This window comes from Phyllobates terribilis, unplaced genomic scaffold (genome assembly GCF_046119375.1).
Source record: "Phyllobates terribilis strain yellow unplaced genomic scaffold, ASM4611937v1 Scaffold_87__1_contigs__length_6367161, whole genome shotgun sequence".
Taxonomy (NCBI): Eukaryota; Metazoa; Chordata; class Amphibia; order Anura; family Dendrobatidae; genus Phyllobates; species Phyllobates terribilis.
The window spans coordinates 5,626,857-5,641,514 of NW_027362847.1; positions in this window are offsets into that span (position 1 = coordinate 5,626,857).

Below are 14,658 nucleotides of genomic sequence, written 5' to 3' on the forward strand. Positions count from 1 at the left end.
CTGGAAATGTATGAACTTTACTTTATGCACTTCCTCTGTAATCCCTCCTGGAAATGTAAGAACTTTACTTCATGCACTTCCTCTGTAATCCCTCCTGGAAACGTAAGAACTTTACTTTATGCACTTCCTCTGTAATCCCTCCTGGAAACGTAAGAACTTTACTTTATGCACTTCCTCTGTAATCCCTCCTGGAAATGTAAGAACTTTACTTTATGCACTTCCTCTTTAATCCCTCCTGGAAACGTAAGAACTTTACTTCATGCACTTCCTCTGTAATCCCTCCTGGAAATGTAAGAACTTTATGCACTTCCTCTGTATTCCCTCCTGGAAACGTAAGAACTTTACTTTATGCACTTCCTCTGTAATCCCTCCTGGAAATGTATGAACTTTACTTTATGCACTTCCTCTGTAATCCCTCCTGGAAATGTAAGAACTTTACTTTATGCACTTCCTCTGTAATCCCTCCTGGAAACGTAAGAACTTTACTTTATGCACTTCCTCTGTAATCCCTCCTGGAAATGTAAGAACTCTACTTTGTGCACTTCCTCTGTAATCCCTCCTGGAAATGTAAGAACGTTGTGCATTTGCTCTGTAATTCCTCCTGGAAATGTAAGAACTTTACTTTCTGCACTTCCCCTGTAATCCCTCCTGGAAATGTAAGAACTTTACTTTATGGACTTCCTCTGTAATCCCTCCTGGAAATGTAAGAACTTTACTTCATGCACTTCCTCTGTAATCCCTCCTGGAAATGTAAGAACTTTACTTTATGCACTTCCTCTGTAATCCCTCCTGGAAATGTAAGAAATCTACTTTGTGCACTTCCTCTGTAATCCCTCCTGGAAATGTAAGAACGTTGTGCATTTCCTCTGTAATTCCTCCTGGAAATGTAAGAACTTTACTTTCTGCACTTCCCCTGTAATCCCTCCTGGAAATGTAAGGACTCTACTTTGTGCACTTCCTCTGTAATCCCTCCTGGAAATGTAAGAACTTTACTTTGTGCACTTCCTCTGTAAATCCTCCTGGAAATGTAAGGACTCTACTTTGTGCACTTCCTCTTTTATTACTCCTGGAAATGTAAGAACTTTACTTTATGCACTTCCTCTGTAATCCCTCCTGGAAATGTAAGAACTTTACTTTATGCACTTCCTCTGTAATCCCTCCTGGAAATGTAAGAACTTTACTTTATGCACTTCCTCTGTAATCCCTCCTGGAAATGTAAGAACTTTACTTTATGCACTTCCTCTGTAATCCCTCCTGGAAATGCAAGAACTTTACTTCACTTCCTCCGTAATCCCTCCTGGAAATGTAAGAAATCTACTTTGTGCACTTCCTCTGTAATCCCTCCTGGAAATGTAAGAACGTTGTGCATTTCCTCTGTAATTCCTCCTGGAAATGTAAGAACTTTACTTTATGGACTTCCTCTGTAATCCCTCCTGGAAATGTAAGAACTTTACTTTTTGCACTTCCTCTGTAATTCCTCCTGGAAATGTAAGAACTTTACTTTATGGACTTCCTCTGTAATTCCTCCTGGAAATGTAAGAACTTTACTTTATGCACTTCCTCTGTAATCCCTCCTGGAAATGTAAGAACTTTGCTTTATGCACTTCCTCTGTAATTCCTCCTGGAAATGTATGAACTTTATGCACTTCCTCTGTCATCCCTCCTGGAAATGTAAGAACTTTACTTCATGCACTTCCGTTGTAATCCCTCCTGGAAACGTAAGAAATCTACTTTGTGCACTTCCTCTGTAATCCCTCCTGGAAATGTAAGAACGTTGTGCATTTCCTCTGTAATTCCTCCTGGAAATGTAAGAACTTTACTTTCTGCACTTCCCCTGTAATCCCTCCTGGAAATGTAAGAACTTTACTTTATGGACTTCCTCTGTAATTCCTCCTGGAAATGTAAGAACTTTACTTTATGCACTTCCCTCTGTAATCCCTCCTGGAAAAGTAAGAACTTTGCTTTATGTACTTCCTCTGTAATCCCTCCTGGAAATGTAAGAACTTTACTTTTTGCACTTCCTCTGTAATTCCTCCTGGAAATGTAAGAAGTTTACATTATGGACTTCCTCTGTAATCCCTCCTGGAAATGTAAGAACTTTACTTTTTGCACTTCCTCTGTTAATCCTCCTGGAAATGTAAGAACTCTACTTTATGCACTTCCTCTGTAATACCTCCTGGAAATGTAAGAACTCTACTTTGTGCACTTCCTCTTTAATTCCTCATGGAAATGTAAGAACTTTACTTTATGCACTTCCTCTGTAATCCCTCCTGGAAATGTAAGAACTCTACTTTGTGCACATCCCCTGCAATCCCTCCTGGAAATGTAAGAACTTTACTTCATGCATTTCCTCTGTAATCCCTCCTGGAAATGTAAGAACTTTACTGTATGCACTTCCTCTGTAATCCCTCATGGAAATGTAAGAACTTTACTTTACGCACTTCCTCTGTAATCCCTCCTGGAAATGTAAGAACTTTACTTTATGCAGTTCCTCTGTAATCCCTCCTGGAAATGTAAGAACTCTACTTTGTGCACATCCCCTGTAATCCCTCCTGGAAATGTAAGAACTTTACTTTATGCACTTCCTCTGTAAATCCTCCTGGAAAAGTAGGAACTCTACTTTGTGCACATCCCCTGTAATCCCTCCTGGAAATGTAAGAACTTTACTTTATGCACTTCCTCTGTAATCCCTCCTGGAAATGTAAGAATTTTACTTTATGCACTTCCTCTGTAATCCCTCCTGGAAATGAAAGAATTTTACTTTTTGCACTTCCTCTGTAAATCCTCCTGGAAATGTAAGAACTCTACTTTGTGCACATCCCCTGTAATACCTCCTGGAAATGTAAGGACTCTACTTTCTGCACTTCCTCTTTAATTCCCCCTGGAAATGTAAGAACTTTACTTTATGCACTTCCTCTGTAATCCCTCCTGGAAATGTAAGAACTTTACTTTATGCACTTCCTCTGTAATCCCTCCTGGAAATGTAAGAACTTTACTTTATGCACTTCCTCTGTAATCCCTCCTGGAAATGTAAGAACTTTACTTTATGCACTTCCTCTGTAATCCCTCCTGGAAATGTAAGAACTCTACTTTGTGCACATCCCCTGCAATCCCTCCTGGAAATGTAAGAACTTTACTTCATGCATTTCCTCTGTAATCCCTCCTGGAAATGTAAGAACTTTACTTTATGCACTTCCTCTGTAATCCCTCCTGGAAATGTAAGAACGTTGTGCATTTCCTCTGTAATTCCTCCTGGAAATGTAAGAACTTTACTTTCTGCACTTCCCCTGTAATCCCTCCTGGAAATGTAAGAACTTTACTTTATGCACTTCCTCTGTAATCCCTCCTGGAAATGTAAGAACTTTGCTTTATGCACTTCCTCTGTAATCCCTCCTGGAAATGTATGAACTTTACTTTATGCACTTCCTCTGTAATCCCTCCTGGAAATGTAAGAACTTTACTTCATGCACTTCCTCTGTAATCCCTCCTGGAAACGTAAGAACTTTACTTTATGCACTTCCTCTGTAATCCCTCCTGGAAATGTAAGAACTTTACTTTATGCACTTCCTCTTTAATCCCTCCTGGAAACGTAACAACTTTACTTTATGCACTTCCTCTGTAATCCCTCCTGGAAATGTAAGAACTTTACTTTATGCACTTCCTTTGTATTCCCTCCTGGAAACGTAAGAACTTTACGTTATGCACTTCCTCTGTAATCCCTCCTGGAAATGTATGAACTTTACTTTATGCACTTCCTCTGTAATCCCTCCTGGAAATGTAAGAACTTTACTTTATGCACTTCCTCTGTAATCCCTCCTGGAAACGTAAGAACTTTACTTTATGCACTTCCTCTGTAATCCCTCCTGGAAATGTAAGAACGTTGTGCATTTCCTCTGTAATTCCTCCTGGAAATGTAAGAACTTTACTTTCTGCACTTCCCCTGTAATCCCTCCTGGAAATGTAAGAACTTTACTTTATGCACTTCCTCTGTAATCCCTCCTGGAAATGTAAGAACTTTGCTTTATGCACTTCCTCTGTAATCCCTCCTGGAAATGCAAGAACTTTGCTTTATGCACTTCCTCTGTAATCCCTCCATGAAATATATGAACTTTACTTTATGCACTTCCTCTGTAATCCCTCCTGGAAATGTAAGAACTTTACTTCATGCACTTCCTCTGTAATCCCTCCTGGAAACGTAAGAACTTTACTTTATGCACTTCCTCTGTAATCCCTCCTGGAAATGTAAGAACTTTACTTTATGCACTTCCTCTTTAATCCCTCCTGGAAACGTAAGAACTTTACTTCATGCACTTCCTCTGTAATCCCTCCTGGAAATGTAAGAACTTTATGCACTTCCTCTGTATTCCCTCCTGGAAACGTAAGAACTTTACTTTATGCACTTCCTCTGTAATCCCTCCTGGAAATGTATGAACTTTACTTTATGCACTTCCTCTGTAATCCCTCCTGGAAATGTAAGAACTTTACTTTATGCACTTCCTCTGTAATCCCTCCTGGAAACGTAAGAACTTTACTTTATGCACTTCCTCTGTAATCCCTCCTGGAAATGTAAGAACTCTACTTTGTGCACTTCCTCTGTAATCCCTCCTGGAAATGTAAGAACATTGTGCATTTGCTCTGTAATTCCTCCTGGAAATGTAAGAACTTTACTTTCTGCACTTCCCCTGTAATCCCTCCTGGAAATGTAAGAACTTTACTTTATGGACTTCCTCTGTAATCCCTCCTGGAAATGTAAGAACTTTACTTCATGCACTTCCTCTGTAATCCCTCCTGGAAATGTAAGAACTTTACTTTATGCACTTCCTCTGTAATCCCTCCTGGAAATGTAAGAAATCTACTTTGTGCACTTCCTCTGTAATCCCTCCTGGAAATGTAAGAACGTTGTGCATTTCCTCTGTAATTCCTCCTGGAAATGTAAGAACTTTACTTTCTGCACTTCCCCTGTAATCCCTCCTGGAAATGTAAGGACTCTACTTTGTGCACTTCCTCTGTAATCCCTCCTGGAAATGTAAGAACTTTACTTTGTGCACTTCCTCTGTAAATCCTCCTGGAAATGTAAGGACTCTACTTTGTGCACTTCCTCTTTTATTACTCCTGGAAATGTAAGAACTTTACTTTATGCACTTCCTCTGTAATCCCTCCTGGAAATGTAAGAACTTTACTTTATGCACTTCCTCTGTAATCCCTCCTGGAAATGTAAGAACTTTACTTTATGCACTTCCTCTGTAATCCCTCCTGGAAATGTAAGAACTTTACTTTATGCACTTCCTCTGTAATCCCTCCTGGAAATGCAAGAACTTTACTTCACTTCCTCCGTAATCCCTCCTGGAAATGTAAGAAATCTACTTTGTGCACTTCCTCTGTAATCCCTCCTGGAAATGTAAGAACGTTGTGCATTTCCTCTGTAATTCCTCCTGGAAATGTAAGAACTTTACTTTATGGACTTCCTCTGTAATCCCTCCTGGAAATGTAAGAACTTTACTTTTTGCACTTCCTCTGTAATTCCTCCTGGAAATGTAAGAACTTTACTTTATGGACTTCCTCTGTAATTCCTCCTGGAAATGTAAGAACTTTACTTTATGCACTTCCTCTGTAATCCCTCCTGGAAATGTAAGAACTTTGCTTTATGCACTTCCTCTGTAATTCCTCCTGGAAATGTATGAACTTTATGCACTTCCTCTGTAATCCCTCCTGGAAATGTAAGAACTTTACTTCATGCACTTCCGTTGTAATCCCTCCTGGAAACGTAAGAAATCTACTTTGTGCACTTCCTCTGTAATCCCTCCTGGAAATGTAAGAACGTTGTGCATTTCCTCTGTAATTCCTCCTGGAAATGTAAGAACTTTACTTTCTGCACTTCCCCTGTAATCCCTCCTGGAAATGTTAGAACTTTACTTTATGGACTTCCTCTGTAATTCCTCCTGGAAATGTAAGAACTTTACTTTATGCACTTCCCTCTGTAATCCCTCCTGGAAAAGTAAGAACTTTGCTTTATGTACTTCCTCTGTAATCCCTCCTGGAAATGTAAGAACTTTACTTTTTGCACTTCCTCTGTAATTCCTCCTGGAAATGTAAGAAGTTTACATTATGGACTTCCTCTGTAATCCCTCCTGGAAATGTAAGAACTTTACTTTTTGCACTTCCTCTGTTAATCCTCCTGGAAATGTAAGAACTCTACTTTATGCACTACCTCTGTAATACCTCCTGGAAATGTAAGAACTCTACTTTGTGCACTTCCTCTTTAATTCCTCATGGAAATGTAAGAACTTTACTTTATGCACTTCCTCTGTAATCCCTCCTGGAAATGTAAGAACTCTACTTTGTGCACATCCCCTGCAATCCCTCCTGGAAATGTAAGAACTTTACTTCATGCATTTCCTCTGTAATCCCTCCTGGAAATGTAAGAACTTTACTGTATGCACTTCCTCTGTAATCCCTCATGGAAATGTAAGAACTTTACTTTACGCACTTCCTCTGTAATCCCTCCTGGAAATGTAAGAACTTTACTTTATGCAGTTCCTCTGTAATCCCTCCTGGAAATGTAAGAACTCTACTTTGTGCACATCCCCTGTAATCCCTCCTGGAAATGTAAGAACTTTACTTTATGCACTTCCTCTGTAAATCCTCCTGGAAAAGTAGGAACTCTACTTTGTGCACATCCCCTGTAATCCCTCCTGGAAATGTAAGAACTTTACTTTATGCACTTCCTCTGTAATCCCTCCTGGAAATGTAAGAATTTTACTTTATGCACTTCCTCTGTAATCCCTCCTGGAAATGAAAGAATTTTACTTTTTGCACTTCCTCTGTAAATCCTCCTGGAAATGTAAGAACTCTACTTTGTGCACATCCCCTGTAATACCTCCTGGAAATGTAAGGACTCTACTTTCTGCACTTCCTCTTTAATTCCCCCTGGAAATGTAAGAACTTTACTTTATGCACTTCCTCTGTAATCCCTCCTGGAAATGTAAGAACTTTACTTTATGCACTTCCTCTGTAATCCCTCCTGGAAATGTAAGAACTTTACTTTATGCACTTCCTCTGTAATCCCTCCTGGAAATGTAAGAACTTTACTTTATGCACTTCCTCTGTAATCCCTCCTGGAAATGTAAGAACTCTACTTTGTGCACATCCCCTGCAATCCCTCCTGGAAATGTAAGAACTTTACTTCATGCATTTCCTCTGTAATCCCTCCTGGAAATGTAAGAACTTTACTTTATGCACTTCCTCTGTAATCCCTCATGGAAATGTAAGAACTTTACTTTACGCACTTCCTCTGTAATCCCTCCTGGAAATGTAAGAACTTTACTTTATGCAGTTCCTCTGTAATCCCTCCTGGAAATGTAAGAACTCTACTTTGTGCACATCCCCTGTAATCCCTCCTGGAAATGTAAGAACTTTACTTTATGCACTTCCTCTGTAAATCCTCCTGGAAAAGTAGGAACTCTACTTTGTGCACATCCCCTGTAATCCCTCCTGGAAATGTAAGAACTTTACTTTCTGCACTTCCTCTGTAATCCCTCCTGGAAATGTAAGAATTTTACTTTATGCACTTCCTCTGTAATCCCTCCTGGAAATGTAAGAATTTTACTTTATGCACTTCCTCTGTAATCCCTCCTGGAAATGTAAGAACTTTACTTTATGCACTTCCTCTGTAATCCCTCCTGGAAATGTAAGAACTTTACTTTATGCACTTCCTCTGTAATCCCTCCTGGAAATGTAAGAACTTTACTTTATGCACTTCCTCTGTAATCCCTCCTGGAAATGTAAGAACTCTACTGTGTGCACATCCCCTGCAATCCCTCCTGGAAATGTAAGAACTTTACTTCATGCATTTCCTCTGTAATCCCTCCTGGAAATGTAAGAACTTTACTTTACGCACTTCCTCTGTAATCCCTCCTGGAAATGTAAGAACTTTACTTTATGCACTTCCTCTGTAATCCCTCCTGGAAATGTAAGAACTTTACTTTATGCACTTCCTCTGTAATCCCTCCTGGAAATGTAAGAACTTTACTTTATGCACTTCCTCTGTAATCCCTCCTGGAAATGTAAGAACTTTACTTTATGCACTTCCTCTGTAATCCCTCCTGGAAATGTAAGAACTTTACTTTATGCACTTCCTCTGTAATCCCTCCTGGAAATGCAAGAACTTTACTTCACTTCCTCCGTAATCCCTCCTGGAAATGTAAGAAATCTACTTTGTGCACTTCCTCTGTAATCCCTCCTGGAAATGTAAGAACGTTGTGCATTTCCTCTGTAATTCCTCCTGGAAATGTAAGAACTTTACTTTATGGACTTCCTCTGTAATCCCTCCTGGAAATGTAAGAACTTTACTTTTTGCACTTCCTCTGTAATTCCTCCTGGAAATGTAAGAACTTTACTTTATGGACTTCCTCTGTAATTCCTCCTGGAAATGTAAGAACTTTACTTTATGCACTTCCTCTGTAATCCCTCCTGGAAATGTAAGAACTTTGCTTTATGCACTTCCTCTGTAATTCCTCCTGGAAATGTATGAACTTTATGCACTTCCTCTGTAATCCCTCCTGGAAATGTAAGAACTTTACTTCATGCACTTCCGTTGTAATCCCTCCTGGAAACGTAAGAAATCTACTTTGTGCACTTCCTCTGTAATCCCTCCTGGAAATGTAAGAACGTTGTGCATTTCCTCTGTAATTCCTCCTGGAAATGTAAGAACTTTACTTTCTGCACTTCCCCTGTAATCCCTCCTGGAAATGTAAGAACTTTACTTTATGGACTTCCTCTGTAATTCCTCCTGGAAATGTAAGAACTTTACTTTATGCACTTCCCTCTGTAATCCCTCCTGGAAAAGTAAGAACTTTGCTTTATGTACTTCCTCTGTAATCCCTCCTGGAAATGTAAGAACTTTACTTTTTGCACTTCCTCTGTAATTCCTCCTGGAAATGTAAGAAGTTTACATTATGGACTTCCTCTGTAATCCCTCCTGGAAATGTAAGAACTTTACTTTTTGCACTTCCTCTGTTAATCCTCCTGGAAATGTAAGAACTCTACTTTATGCACTTCCTCTGTAATACCTCCTGGAAATGTAAGAACTCTACTTTGTGCACTTCCTCTTTAATTCCTCATGGAAATGTAAGAACTTTACTTTATGCACTTCCTCTGTAATCCCTCCTGGAAATGTAAGAACTCTACTTTGTGCACATCCCCTGCAATCCCTCCTGGAAATGTAAGAACTTTACTTCATGCATTTCCTCTGTAATCCCTCCTGGAAATGTAAGAACTTTACTGTATGCACTTCCTCTGTAATCCCTCATGGAAATGTAAGAACTTTACTTTACGCACTTCCTCTGTAATCCCTCCTGGAAATGTAAGAACTTTACTTTATGCAGTTCCTCTGTAATCCCTCCTGGAAATGTAAGAACTCTACTTTGTGCACATCCCCTGTAATCCCTCCTGGAAATGTAAGAACTTTACTTTATGCACTTCCTCTGTAAATCCTCCTGGAAAAGTAGGAACTCTACTTTGTGCACATCCCCTGTAATCCCTCCTGGAAATGTAAGAACTTTACTTTATGCACTTCCTCTGTAATCCCTCCTGGAAATGTAAGAATTTTACTTTATGCACTTCCTCTGTAATCCCTCCTGGAAATGAAAGAATTTTACTTTTTGCACTTCCTCTGTAAATCCTCCTGGAAATGTAAGAACTCTACTTTGTGCACATCCCCTGTAATACCTCCTGGAAATGTAAGGACTCTACTTTCTGCACTTCCTCTTTAATTCCCCCTGGAAATGTAAGAACTTTACTTTATGCACTTCCTCTGTAATCCCTCCTGGAAATGTAAGAACTTTACTTTATGCACTTCCTCTGTAATCCCTCCTGGAAATGTAAGAACTTTACTTTATGCACTTCCTCTGTAATCCCTCCTGGAAATGTAAGAACTTTACTTTATGCACTTCCTCTGTAATCCCTCCTGGAAATGTAAGAACTCTACTTTGTGCACATCCCCTGCAATCCCTCCTGGAAATGTAAGAACTTTACTTCATGCATTTCCTCTGTAATCCCTCCTGGAAATGTAAGAACTTTACTTTATGCACTTCCTCTGTAATCCCTCCTGGAAATGTAAGAACGTTGTGCATTTCCTCTGTAATTCCTCCTGGAAATGTAAGAACTTTACTTTCTGCACTTCCCCTGTAATCCCTCCTGGAAATGTAAGAACTTTACTTTATGCACTTCCTCTGTAATCCCTCCTGGAAATGTAAGAACTTTGCTTTATGCACTTCCTCTGTAATCCCTCCTGGAAATGTATGAACTTTACTTTATGCACTTCCTCTGTAATCCCTCCTGGAAATGTAAGAACTTTACTTCATGCACTTCCTCTGTAATCCCTCCTGGAAACGTAAGAACTTTACTTTATGCACTTCCTCTGTAATCCCTCCTGGAAATGTAAGAACTTTACTTTATGCACTTCCTCTTTAATCCCTCCTGGAAACGTAACAACTTTACTTTATGCACTTCCTCTGTAATCCCTCCTGGAAATGTAAGAACTTTACTTTATGCACTTCCTTTGTATTCCCTCCTGGAAACGTAAGAACTTTACGTTATGCACTTCCTCTGTAATCCCTCCTGGAAATGTATGAACTTTACTTTATGCACTTCCTCTGTAATCCCTCCTGGAAATGTAAGAACTTTACTTTATGCACTTCCTCTGTAATCCCTCCTGGAAACGTAAGAACTTTACTTTATGCACTTCCTCTGTAATCCCTCCTGGAAATGTAAGAACGTTGTGCATTTCCTCTGTAATTCCTCCTGGAAATGTAAGAACTTTACTTTCTGCACTTCCCCTGTAATCCCTCCTGGAAATGTAAGAACTTTACTTTATGCACTTCCTCTGTAATCCCTCCTGGAAATGTAAGAACTTTGCTTTATGCACTTCCTCTGTAATCCCTCCTGGAAATGCAAGAACTTTGCTTTATGCACTTCCTCTGTAATCCCTCCATGAAATATATGAACTTTACTTTATGCACTTCCTCTGTAATCCCTCCTGGAAATGTAAGAACTTTACTTCATGCACTTCCTCTGTAATCCCTCCTGGAAACGTAAGAACTTTACTTTATGCACTTCCTCTGTAATCCCTCCTGGAAATGTAAGAACTTTACTTTATGCACTTCCTCTTTAATCCCTCCTGGAAACGTAAGAACTTTACTTCATGCACTTCCTCTGTAATCCCTCCTGGAAATGTAAGAACTTTATGCACTTCCTCTGTATTCCCTCCTGGAAACGTAAGAACTTTACTTTATGCACTTCCTCTGTAATCCCTCCTGGAAATGTATGAACTTTACTTTATGCACTTCCTCTGTAATCCCTCCTGGAAATGTAAGAACTTTACTTTATGCACTTCCTCTGTAATCCCTCCTGGAAACGTAAGAACTTTACTTTATGCACTTCCTCTGTAATCCCTCCTGGAAATGTAAGAACTCTACTTTGTGCACTTCCTCTGTAATCCCTCCTGGAAATGTAAGAACATTGTGCATTTGCTCTGTAATTCCTCCTGGAAATGTAAGAACTTTACTTTCTGCACTTCCCCTGTAATCCCTCCTGGAAATGTAAGAACTTTACTTTATGGACTTCCTCTGTAATCCCTCCTGGAAATGTAAGAACTTTACTTCATGCACTTCCTCTGTAATCCCTCCTGGAAATGTAAGAACTTTACTTTATGCACTTCCTCTGTAATCCCTCCTGGAAATGTAAGAAATCTACTTTGTGCACTTCCTCTGTAATCCCTCCTGGAAATGTAAGAACGTTGTGCATTTCCTCTGTAATTCCTCCTGGAAATGTAAGAACTTTACTTTCTGCACTTCCCCTGTAATCCCTCCTGGAAATGTAAGGACTCTACTTTGTGCAGTTCCTCTGTAATCCCTCCTGGAAATGTAAGAACTTTACTTTGTGCACTTCCTCTGTAAATCCTCCTGGAAATGTAAGGACTCTACTTTGTGCACTTCCTCTTTTATTACTCCTGGAAATGTAAGAACTTTACTTTATGCACTTCCTCTGTAATCCCTCCTGGAAATGTAAGAACTTTACTTTATGCACTTCCTCTGTAATCCCTCCTGGAAATGTAAGAACTTTACTTTATGCACTTCCTCTGTAATCCCTCCTGGAAATGTAAGAACTTTACTTTATGCACTTCCTCTGTAATCCCTCCTGGAAATGCAAGAACTTTACTTCACTTCCTCCGTAATCCCTCCTGGAAATGTAAGAAATCTACTTTGTGCACTTCCTCTGTAATCCCTCCTGGAAATGTAAGAACGTTGTGCATTTCCTCTGTAATTCCTCCTGGAAATGTAAGAACTTTACTTTATGGACTTCCTCTGTAATCCCTCCTGGAAATGTAAGAACTTTACTTTTTGCACTTCCTCTGTAATTCCTCCTGGAAATGTAAGAACTTTACTTTATGGACTTCCTCTGTAATTCCTCCTGGAAATGTAAGAACTTTACTTTATGCACTTCCTCTGTAATCCCTCCTGGAAATGTAAGAACTTTGCTTTATGCACTTCCTCTGTAATTCCTCCTGGAAATGTATGAACTTTATGCACTTCCTCTGTAATCCCTCCTGGAAATGTAAGAACTTTACTTCATGCACTTCCGTTGTAATCCCTCCTGGAAACGTAAGAAATCTACTTTGTGCACTTCCTCTGTAATCCCTCCTGGAAATGTAAGAACGTTGTGCATTTCCTCTGTAATTCCTCCTGGAAATGTAAGAACTTTACTTTCTGCACTTCCCCTGTAATCCCTCCTGGAAATGTTAGAACTTTACTTTATGGACTTCCTCTGTAATTCCTCCTGGAAATGTAAGAACTTTACTTTATGCACTTCCCTCTGTAATCCCTCCTGGAAAAGTAAGAACTTTGCTTTATGTACTTCCTCTGTAATCCCTCCTGGAAATGTAAGAACTTTACTTTTTGCACTTCCTCTGTAATTCCTCCTGGAAATGTAAGAAGTTTACATTATGGACTTCCTCTGTAATCCCTCCTGGAAATGTAAGAACTTTACTTTTTGCACTTCCTCTGTTAATCCTCCTGGAAATGTAAGAACTCTACTTTATGCACTACCTCTGTAATACCTCCTGGAAATGTAAGAACTCTACTTTGTGCACTTCCTCTTTAATTCCTCATGGAAATGTAAGAACTTTACTTTATGCACTTCCTCTGTAATCCCTCCTGGAAATGTAAGAACTCTACTTTGTGCACATCCCCTGCAATCCCTCCTGGAAATGTAAGAACTTTACTTCATGCATTTCCTCTGTAATCCCTCCTGGAAATGTAAGAACTTTACTGTATGCACTTCCTCTGTAATCCCTCATGGAAATGTAAGAACTTTACTTTACGCACTTCCTCTGTAATCCCTCCTGGAAATGTAAGAACTTTACTTTATGCAGTTCCTCTGTAATCCCTCCTGGAAATGTAAGAACTCTACTTTGTGCACATCCCCTGTAATCCCTCCTGGAAATGTAAGAACTTTACTTTATGCACTTCCTCTGTAAATCCTCCTGGAAAAGTAGGAACTCTACTTTGTGCACATCCCCTGTAATCCCTCCTGGAAATGTAAGAACTTTACTTTATGCACTTCCTCTGTAATCCCTCCTGGAAATGTAAGAATTTTACTTTATGCACTTCCTCTGTAATCCCTCCTGGAAATGAAAGAATTTTACTTTTTGCACTTCCTCTGTAAATCCTCCTGGAAATGTAAGAACTCTACTTTGTGCACATCCCCTGTAATACCTCCTGGAAATGTAAGGACTCTACTTTCTGCACTTCCTCTTTAATTCCCCCTGGAAATGTAAGAACTTTACTTTATGCACTTCCTCTGTAATCCCTCCTGGAAATGTAAGAACTTTACTTTATGCACTTCCTCTGTAATCCCTCCTGGAAATGTAAGAACTTTACTTTATGCACTTCCTCTGTAATCCCTCCTGGAAATGTAAGAACTTTACTTTATGCACTTCCTCTGTAATCCCTCCTGGAAATGTAAGAACTCTACTTTGTGCACATCCCCTGCAATCCCTCCTGGAAATGTAAGAACTTTACTTCATGCATTTCCTCTGTAATCCCTCCTGGAAATGTAAGAACTTTACTTTATGCACTTCCTCTGTAATCCCTCATGGAAATGTAAGAACTTTACTTTACGCACTTCCTCTGTAATCCCTCCTGGAAATGTAAGAACTTTACTTTATGCAGTTCCTCTGTAATCCCTCCTGGAAATGTAAGAACTCTACTTTGTGCACATCCCCTGTAATCCCTCCTGGAAATGTAAGAACTTTACTTTATGCACTTCCTCTGTAAATCCTCCTGGAAAAGTAGGAACTCTACTTTGTGCACATCCCCTGTAATCCCTCCTGGAAATGTAAGAACTTTACTTTCTGCACTTCCTCTGTAATCCCTCCTGGAAATGTAAGAATTTTACTTTATGCACTTCCTCTGTAATCCCTCCTGGAAATGTAAGAATTTTACTTTATGCACTTCCTCTGTAATCCCTCCTGGAAATGTAAGAACTTTACTTTATGCACTTCCTCTGTAATCCCTCCTGGAAATGTAAGAACTTTACTTTATGCACTTCCTCTGTAATCCCTCCTGGAAATGTAAGAACTTTACTTTATGCACTTCCTCT